This window comes from Barbatula barbatula (assembly GCF_947034865.1).
Source record: "Barbatula barbatula genome assembly, chromosome: 23".
In the NCBI taxonomy this organism is placed as follows: domain Eukaryota; kingdom Metazoa; phylum Chordata; class Actinopteri; order Cypriniformes; family Nemacheilidae; genus Barbatula; species Barbatula barbatula.
Window position 1 is genome coordinate 159,229 of NC_136786.1, and position 11,771 is coordinate 170,999.

The following is an 11,771-nucleotide window of genomic DNA, read 5'->3' on the forward strand; positions in this document are numbered from 1 at the left end:
TGTGTGTGTGTGTGTGTACACTGCAGTTCAGTGTGTGTACAGTGCGTGTTCAGTGTGTGTGCACAGTGTGTATGTTTAGTGTGTGTACAGTGCATGTGTAGAGTGTGTGTGTGTGCAGTGAGTGTGTGTGTGTGTTTAGTGTGTGTACACTGCATGTGTAGAGAGTGTGTGTGTGTGTGTGTGTGTGTGTGTGTGTGTGTGTGTGTGTGTGTGTGTGTGTGTGTGTGTGTGTGTGTGTACAATGCGTGTGTGTGTGTGTGTGTGTGTGTACACTGCAGTTCAGTGTGTGTACAGTGCGTGTTCAGTGTGTGTGCACAGTGTGTATGTTTAGTGTGTGTACAGTGCATGTGTAGAGTGTGTCTGTGTGTGTGTGTGTGTGCAGTGAGTGTGTGTGTGTGTTTAGTGTGTGTACACTGCATGTGTAGAGAGTGTGTGTGTGTGTGTGTGTTTCCATAATCGAATTGCTAATACTTTGGATAATATTTTATAGTCTGAGAACAATAGAGACACAGGTCTCCAGTTTTTGATATCACCCAATCTCACAGGTAAGAGGGTGAGAACTGCTCTACGGCTACTCAGCGGTAGTAGCCCTCCGGCTAAACTATCACTGAGAACTGCTTGCAGATCTTCTAAAATAATACCCCAGAAAGCCTTATAGAACTATCTTCATTGCTGTGTGTTTCTTGAACAAAAAAACATCAATTTTATTTAATTTCATAATACTTCATTTAACTCTGCTCTTTTTCTGTGCTCCCTGGGTTCATTCACATTCAACGTGGTCAGTCATTTTGGAAGACTGCAGCACAAAAAAAGACTAGACATGAGACAGGTGTATAATAATTTAAAAAAAAATTGTCTAAAGACTTCTTGAATTCGACACTCGCCCATCGAAACCTTTATGCTTTCAACAAGTCGCCTGGGATCTGGAATGTATTTACAAATTCTCAAATACCTCTGGCATTTTTTGTCAATTTTAGGAAATTCTGAATTTCATCTGCCTCATAATTGCCACATGTCCGACTTGCTTGAAAACAAACTGAAGCACTTGAGTCAGCGTATTCACTCTCACTAACATCGTCAATTCCCACGTTACTTTCCTCTTGTTTTTTTCCACTTTATTTGCGTGTTTTAAAACAATACTTTTCCTGAACTTTTTCCTCTTTAATGGTGCTTTGAACACAACCTGATACATGTCCATTAAGGAATTGTCATCATGGTTCATACCTTCAACCACTGACTCCATATCAGAACACTGACTCATACTAGCCTGTGTTCCTCACTTTCAACACCACCAACTTTATCCACGTTTTCAATGACGATTTCATTGATCTCACTTGATATAACATCGAATTTGATCAAATTTAGATCGTTTGACATTATCTTTTCATTAGCAGTTGCTGCTGTCTGATCGCATATGCTAGGGGTTGTGTCATTATTTGTTACATTGACATCACCAACAAGTTCTTCATTTTCAGTTTCTCCTGCAGTTTCATTTCAATTACTTTTTTCTCTAGTGTTATGAGCTCTGTGCTCAGGGCATTTGCTCATTAAATGTCCAGATTTTCTATACCCAAAACATTTCAAAATATATGTGGTAACAAACACGGTGCAGTCAAAGTCATATTTAGTATAAATATTCATATTTAGTTCTAGCTCAGTTCTATTTCTCTCCAAAATCATAAAGGTAAATCGCCTTCAAAGGACACCATGTGTTAAATCAGGTCTTGTTAACTTCCTATTTTGATGTTCTTCACTGGAGCGATCACTTTACCAAAATACGATAGTTCTTTAATCACCATCTCATCTTTGATAAAAGGAGTGATGTTTTAAATGATCACTTTTCCTGGGGGGGTTGAGAGAGGATATACCAGAGTAAACAAACCTTGGATCGCAATACCTTTCTCAACCACCTTGTTAGCTTTTTCCACACTGTTGCACAAAAAAGGACAATGGCATTATTCCTTTTAGATGCTGCTAACACAAAATCATGTCCTATCACATCCCCTACTGCTAAAGTGCCTTCCTCCACACACCCCGCGCACGCAACCTTTACTCCATGACGCTGCGTGAGTGAATTAAATCTACTAGCACACTGGGCCGCCAAATCAATGCACTAAATCTACTGAGAGAAGATGTGCTGGGGACACCAACACACATCATATTACACACCGGAACCAACGACCTCACCGGTAGAAGAACAGACGTCTGAAAACAGCCTGCATGGTCTGGTCATGACCATCTATACGATCACACATCCATCGAGACGGCATGAAACTGATTGCAAAGACACTAGGAGGCAACCTTAAGAAGCCCTCACAAAACACACTGTGTCCATGACGAGAGCAGACCAAACACATGCTGAAACTCTTCTTACTTCTTACACTAAATATCCTAACAATCCATGTGTAGTTAGTTAGGTACATTCCTTTCTTCATTTACATGTTTATTTTGTGTTAATTTACTCCTTGATTTACTTTAATATTGTTATTTACTCTGCAATATTGCCTTTTATCTGCATAGTGTAAAGGGAAATCATACATTATTTCTGGTTAAAAGAAAACAATAACATAATGTCATCTCTAAAGATAACATGCTATAACATTCAGGGGATGTATTCTTCTGCTTTTGGAGAGAAACACAGAAACCCTGACCTTGTAAATATTGTAAATAGTTCTGATATCATAATATTACTTGAGACCTGGAGTCGGTTAGGATGTCAAATCTGCGCTCCTTTAAACTACAAGGAAATATTTGTACCATCAGTTCCCTTTCTGTCGGTCTCTCGACGTTGTGTCCTTCATGCCATTCTGTCGACACAACGTCTCGTTCCCTCCATCAGGGAACGGAGGTTACATACGTAACCGAGACGTTAAGCGTCCTCAAGTGAAAAATGGACGGGATTCAGGTAATAAAATAATAATTGTGTGGTTTAAAGAACAACTATTTTGGCTAAAATTGAAAAGAGAACTCCTGTGTTCAGATGAGGACACATACATGTGTGCCGCATACATCCCTCCACACGAGTCTCCTTATTATGATGAAGACATTTTCCCCTACATTACAGTCGGAGATCATTCAGTTCCCGTCTTTAGGATCAGTTCTGTTAATGGGGGACTTCAATGGAATAACTGGGAAAGAACTGGACTACATAAGTTCTACTGGAGATAAATATATCAACATTTTAAATGTACAGCAAAACGAAGTAACTAACCACGTCATAACTATGATGACACTGTAAACAAAAACGGCAAACAAGTCATACAGATGTGCAAAAGTCTGGGTCTATACATAGTTAACGGGCGAACAAAAGGCGATTCTATGGGTCAGTTTACATACGGCTCACCTCTGGGCAGCAGCACCGTTGACTACGCCATCACAGATTTAGACCAAAACAAGATCAATTATTTCACAGTCATACATTTATCAGACCACTGCCACATAGTCATTGGTTTAAATAAAGCACTTCATCTTTTACCATCTTCACATCACAAACCCAAACTGTTTCCCCTGCCGAGAAGATTTTACTGGAGGAAATCCAGTCGTGAACAATATGAAGCAGAGCTCCACAAGACTCGTACTGAAAACATGATAGACACATTTCTTCTCTCTAGATTTAAAGAAGATGAAACAAGCATCAATCTGGCAACAAAACAATGACATCATATTTTTTGACAGTGGCCAACAAATCTTTGAAAATAATCAAATTGAAAGACGACAAAAAAGAGATTGACAAAGCTGACTGGTTTGATAAAGAATGTCAAATCTCTAGAAAAGAATTACGAATGTTATCAAATAAAAAACACAGAGACCCTTCAGACCACAAGACATGTGCCCTCTATCAACACACCCTTAAAACATATAAGTCAATGTTAAAGAGGAAAAAAGCTGAACATATGACCACTAAGTTTAACATGATTAAAGAAGCAGTTAACCAAAATTCATTTTGGGACTTTTGGAACCATTTAAATAAGACTCAAAAAGAAAAACACATTCCCATCACTGATTCACATATTTGGACCGAACATTTTGGCAACCTTTATACACAAAATGATCCAAACCCCACCCAAAAACACCTGACCTCCCAACTACATGAACTAGAACACAACATTAAAGACCACATGACACTATTAGACAGTCCTATTTCATTAAATGACCTAACAGAAAAAATAAAATCTCTTTTCCAGACGGAATAAATAATGAAATGTTGAAATATAGCAGCCCAAGATTAAGAGATGCCATTCTCCAATTATTCAATTTGTTATTAAGATCAGGACACTTTTCTGAGGAATGGAAAGAAAGTCAAATATCTCCGATCTTCAAAAAAGGGGACAAATGTGACCCTAATAACTACAGGGGTATAACCGTAAGCAGTAACCTCGGCAAACTATTCTGCTCCATTATTATTGACCGATTAGTGCGTTTCTACAAGAAAACAAAAGTCTAAATAATTGTCAAATTGGATTTTTGCCCAAACAAAGGACAACTGATCCTATATACACATTATACACACTTATAAAGAAACATGTTAATCAAACAAAAAAAGGGAAAATATTTAGTTGCTTCATAGATTTTAAAAAGGCCTTTTATTGGGTTTGGCACAACGGGCTCTTTCTAAAACTCATCCAGAGTGGAATAGGAGGAAAAGTTTATGATGTAATAAAGAACATGTATAAGGACAACAAATGTTTTCTCAAAAGTTTGCCAAGGATGTTCTCTAAGCCCGACATTATTCAATATTTATATCAATGAATTGGCCACAAAGCTTGAACAATCCTCTTGTCCTGGTTTCACCCTTGAGGACAGACAAATTAAATGTCTTACAAAAGATTACCAAAACCCTTTAGATTACCAAATTACACTAGAGGAACTATGTGATAATATCTGCAAACTTAAATCCAGAAAAGCAAGCGGAATTGATGGCATTCTTAATGAGATGATTAAAAACACAGACCAAAAATTCAAACTTGCCATCCTCAAACTGTTAAACACCATCCTTAATACAGATATATTCCCTAGCATCTGGAACCGAGGTCTTATTACCCCAATCCATAAAAGCGGAGACGAATTCGACCCAAATAACTACCGCGGAATATGCGTAAACAGCAACTTAGGTAAACTCTTCTGTAACATCCTCAACAGCCGACTCACCAACTTTCTAAATGACAGAAACATTCTGAGAAAATGCCAAATCGGTTTCCAACCAAAATACCGCACATCAGATCATATTTATACCCTTCATACTCTAATCGACCAAGAAATTAACCAAAATAAAGGAAAACTCTTCTCATGCTTTGTTGACTTTAAAAAAGCTTTTGACTCAATCTGGCATGAGGGGCTTTTCTTTCAGCTTATTCAATGCGGCATTGGAGGAAAAACCTACGACATTATCAAATCAATGTACACGGATAACAAATTTGCAGTTAAAATAGGCAACAAGCACACAGACTTCCTCTCCCAGAGTCGTGGAGTAAGACAGGGCTGTAGTCTGAGTCCTACTCTATTTAACATCTACATTAATGAATTAGCTCGGGCTTTAGAACAGTCACCAGCACCCGGTCCCATCCTACTAGACACTGAAGTGAAATGCCTTCTGTTTGCAGATGATCTTGTGCTGCTGTCACCCACAAAAGAGGCTCTACAGCAACATCTAGACATCCTGCACACCTTCTGTCAAACATGGGCGTTATCAGTGAACCTTAAAAAGACCAAAGTTATGATATTCCAGAAAAGGCATAGTCGACAAAACCAACATCACAACATTAAACTCAACAACGTGCCTTTAGAGCAAACCCAAAACTACACATATCTCGGTATAAACATCAGTAACACCGGAAACTTAAACAAGGCAGTGAACGACCTGAGAGACAAGGCACGAAGAGCTTTTTACGCTATCAAAAGGAATATAAAAATCCACATCCCAGCTGGAATTTGGCTTAAAATAATCCAATCCGTTATAGAACCAATAGCACTTTATGGATGTGAGGTTTGGGGTCCCCTCACCAACCAAGAGTTCACCAAATGGGACAAACACCCAACTGAGACCCTGCAAACAGAAATGTGTAAAAACATTCTACGGGTACAACGCAAAACCCCAAACAACGCCTGCAGAGCAGAATTAGGACTATATCCTCTAATAATTAAAATACAAAAAAGAGCGATTAAATTCTATAACCACCTTAAGAACAGCGATACAGAATCACTCCATCACAAAGCCTTACGTCATCAGGAGCTGAACCCAGAGAAAAGTTGTCTCATCCAACTGATCTCAGAACTAACTCTAAAACCCCAAACGTGTCCAACTGAACCCCAAACTCCAGCCAGAATGAACCAAATGATAAAAACACAAAAAGAAAAATATCTCAAACACTGGACAGAAGCAACAGCTCAGCAAAGTAAACTTGAATGCTATCGTTCATTAAACAGAGAATATAAAGCGGCAGAATACCTCAAAAGCGTATCAGACCCTAAACTAAGAAAAGTGTTGACCATGTACAGACTCAGTGAACACAAGCTCACTGTGGAGACGGGCCGACACAGACAGACATGGACTCCAAGAGAAGAGCGACTGTGTCCACACTGCACACAGAGACAAGTGGAAACAGAGCTGCACTTCTTAACCTCGTGTCCAAACTATACGGACATCAGAGAAACATTCTTCCCCCAGTTCACAAACTTCCACAAAGACTTCAAGCAGTTTCAACAACAGGACAAGATCTCAAACATACTGGGAGAAAAGCCCATCAGCTCAAACCTGACGGCGAGATACGTCAAGTCCTGTCACGACAGAAGAGCAAGAACCAGCACAACACACACAACACAGACACAACACAGACACAACACTGACACAACACTGACACAACACTGACACAACACACACAACACTGACACAACAACAGGACAAGATCTCATACATACTGGGAGAAAAGCCCATCAGCTCAAACCTGACGGCGAGATACGTCAAGTTCTGTCACAACAGAAGAGCAACAACCAGCACAACACACACACACAACACAACACACACAACACTGACACAACACACACAACACAGACACAACACAGACACAACACTGACACAACACTGACACAACACACACAACACTGACACAACAACAGGACAAGATCTCATACATACTGGGAGAAAAGCCCATCAGCTCAAACCTGACGGCGAGATACGTCAAGTTCTGTCACAACAGAAGAGCAACAACCAGCACAACACACACACACAACACAACACACACAACACTGACACAACACACACAACACTGACACAACACACACAACACTGACACAACACACACAACACAGACACAACACACACAACACAACACTGACACAACACTGACACAACAACAGGACAAGATCTCATACATACTGGGAGAAAAGCCCATCAGCTCAAACCTGACGGCGAGATACGTCAAGTCCTGTCACGACAGAAGAGCAACAACCAGCACAACACACACAACACAGACACAACACAGACACAACACTGACACAACACTGACACAACACACACAACACTGACACAACAACAGGACAAGATCTCATACATACTGGGAGAAAAGCCCATCAGCTCAAACCTGACGGCGAGATACGTCAAGTTCTGTCACAACAGAAGAGCAACAACCAGCACAACACACACACAACACAGACACAACACACACAACACTGACACAACACACACAACACTGACACAACACACACACAACACTGACACAACAACAGGACAAGATCTCATACATACAGACACAACACACACAACACACACAACACTGACACAACACACACAACACTGACACAACACACACAACACACACAACACTGACACAACAACAGGACAAGATCTCATACATACTGGGAGAAAAGCCCATCAGCTCAAACCTGACGGCGAGATACGTCAAGTCCTGTCACGACAGAAGAGCAACAACCAGCACAACACACACAACACACACAACACTGACACAACACACACAACACTGACACAACACTGACACAACACACACAACTGACACAACACTGACACAACACTGACACAACACACACAACACTGACACAACACACACAACACACACAACACTGACACAACAACAGGACAAGATCTCATTCATACTGGGAGAAAAGCCCATCAGCTCAAACCTGACGGCGAGATACGTCAAGTCCTGTCACGACAGAAGAGCAACAACCAGCACAACACACACAACACAACACTGACACAACACACACAACACTGACACAACACACACAACACTGACACAACAACAGGACAAGATCTCATACATACTGGGAGAAAAGCCCATCAGCTCAAACCTGACGGCGAGATACGTCAAGTCCTGTCACGACAGAAGAGCAACAACCAGCACAACACACACAACACTGACACAACACTGACACAACACTGACACAACACTGACACAACACTGACACAACACTGACACAACACTGACACAACACTGACACAACACAGACACAACACAGACACAACACTGACACAACACAACACTGACACAACACAACACAACACAACACTGACACAACAACAGGACAAGATCTCATACATACTGGGAGAAAAGCCCATCAGCTCAAACCTGACGGCGAGATACGTCAAGTCCTGTCACGACAGAAGAGCAACAACCAGCACAACACACACAACACAACACTGACACAACACACACAACACTGACACAACACTGACACAACACACACAACACTGACACAACACAGACACAACACACACAACACTGACACAACACACACACAACACTGACACAACACTGACACAACACAACACAGACACAACACAGACACAACACTGACACAACACTGACACAACACTGACACAACACTGACACAACACTGACACAACACAACACACACAACACACACACAACACTGACACAACACACACAACACTGACACAACACACACAACACTGATACAACACTGACACAACACACACAACACTGACACAACACTGACACAACACTGACACAACACTGACACAACAACAGGACAAGATCTCATACATACTGAGAGAAAAGCCCATCAGCTCAAACCTGACGGCGAGATACGTCAAGTCCTGTCACGACAGAAGAGCAACAACCAGCACAACACACACAACACTGACACAACACACACAACACAGACACAACACAACACAGACACAACACACACAACACTGACACAACACAACACAACACACACAACACTGACACAACACACACAACACACACAACACTGACACAACAACAGGACAAGATCTCATACATACTGGGAGAAAAGCCCATCAGCTCAAACCTGACGGCGAGATACGTCAAGTCCTGTCACGACAGAAGAGCAACAACCAGCACAACACACACAACACTGACACAACACACACAACACTGACACAACACACACAACACACACAACACTGACACAACACACACAACACTGACACAACACACACAACACACACAACACTGACACAACAACAGGACAAGATCTCATACATACTGAGAGAAAAGCCCATCAGCTCAAACCTGACGGCCAGATACGTCAAGTCCTGTCACGACAGAAGAGCAACAACCAGCACAACACACACAACACTGACACAACACACACAACACTGACACAACACACACAACACACACAACACTGACACAACACACACAACACTGACACAACACACACAACACACACAACACTGACACAACAACAGGACAAGATCTCATACATACTGGGAGAAAAGCCCATCAGCTCAAACCTGACGGCCAGATACGTCAAGTCCTGTCACGACAGAAGAGCAACAACCAGCACAACATAACACAACACAACACAACACTGACACAACACACACAACACTGACACAACACTGACACAACACTGACACAACACTGACACAACAACAGGACAAGATCTCATACATACTGGGAGAAAAGCCCATCAGCTCAAACCTGACGGCCAGATACGTCAAGTCCTGTCACGACAGAAGAGCAACAACCAGCACAACACACACAACACAACACTGACACAACACACACAACACTGACACAACACTGACACAACACACACAACACTGACACAACAACAGGACAAGATCTCATACATACTGGGAGAAAAGCACATCAGCTCAAACCTGACGGCGAGATACGTCAAGTCCTGTCACGACAGAAGAGCAACAACCAGCACAACACACACAACACACACAACACTGACACAACACACACAACACTGACACAACACTGACACAACACACACAACTGACACAACACTGACACAACACACACAACACACACAACACTGACACAACACACACAACACACACAACACTGACACAACAACAGGACAAGATCTCATACATACTGGGAGAAAAGCCCATCAGCTCAAACCTGACGGCGAGATACGTCAAGTCCTGTCACGACAGAAGAGCGACAACCAGCACAACACACACAACACAACACTGACACAACACACACAACACTGACACAACACACACAACACTGACACAACAACAGGACAAGATCTCATACATACTGGGAGAAAAGCCCATCAGCTCAAACCTGGCGGCGAGATACGTCAAGTCCTGTCACGACAGAAGAGCAACAACCAGCACAACACACACAACACTGACACAACACTGACACAACACTGACACAACACTGACACAACACTGACACAACACTGACACAACACAGACACAACACTGACACAACACTGACACAACACTGACACAACACTGACACAACACTGACACAACACAACACTGACACAACACAACACAACACAACACTGACACAACAACAGGACAAGATCTCATACATACTGGGAGAAAAGCCCATCAGCTCAAACCTGACGGCCAGATACGTCAAGTCCTGTCACGACAGAAGAGCAACAACCAGCACAACACACACAACACAACACTGACACAACACACACAACACTGACACAACACTGACACAACACACACAACACTGACACAACACAGACACAACACACACAACACTGACACAACACAGACACAACACACACACAACACTGACACAACACTGACACAACACAACACAGACACAACACAGACACAACACTGACACAACACTGACACAACACTGACACAACACTGACACAACACTGACACAACACTGACACAACACAACACACACAACACACACACAACACTGACACAACACACACAACACTGACACAACACACACAACACTGATACAACACTGACACAACACACACAACACTGACACAACACTGACACAACACTGACACAACAACAGGACAAGATCTCATACATACTGAGAGAAAAGCCCATCAGCTCAAACCTGACGGCGAGATACGTCAAGTCCTGTCACGACAGAAGAGCAACAACCAGCACAACACACACAACACTGACACAACACACACAACACAGACACAACACAACACAGACACAACACACACAACACTGACACAACACAACACACACAACACTGACACAACACACACAACACACACAACACTGACACAACAACAGGACAAGATCTCATACATACTGGGAGAAAAGCCCATCAGCTCAAACCTGACGGCGAGATACGTCAAGTCCTGTCACGACAGAAGAGCAACAACCAGCACAACATAACACAACACAACACAACACTGACACAACACACACACAACACTGACACAACACTGACACAACACTGACACAACACTGACACAACACTGACACAACACTGACACAACACTGACACAACACTGACACAACACTGACACAACACACACAACACTGACACAACAACAGGACAAGATCT

At 42.1% G+C, this 11,771-nt stretch overlaps 1 protein-coding gene across 2 annotated transcripts in view; it reads right to left on the reverse strand.

Annotated features, from left to right (window-relative positions):
• The window catches only part of ahrra (aryl-hydrocarbon receptor repressor a), a 29,351-nt gene that overhangs the window by 12,289 nt on the left and 5,291 nt on the right, over positions 1-11,771 (reverse strand). The gene's annotated exons all lie outside the window — the stretch shown is intronic.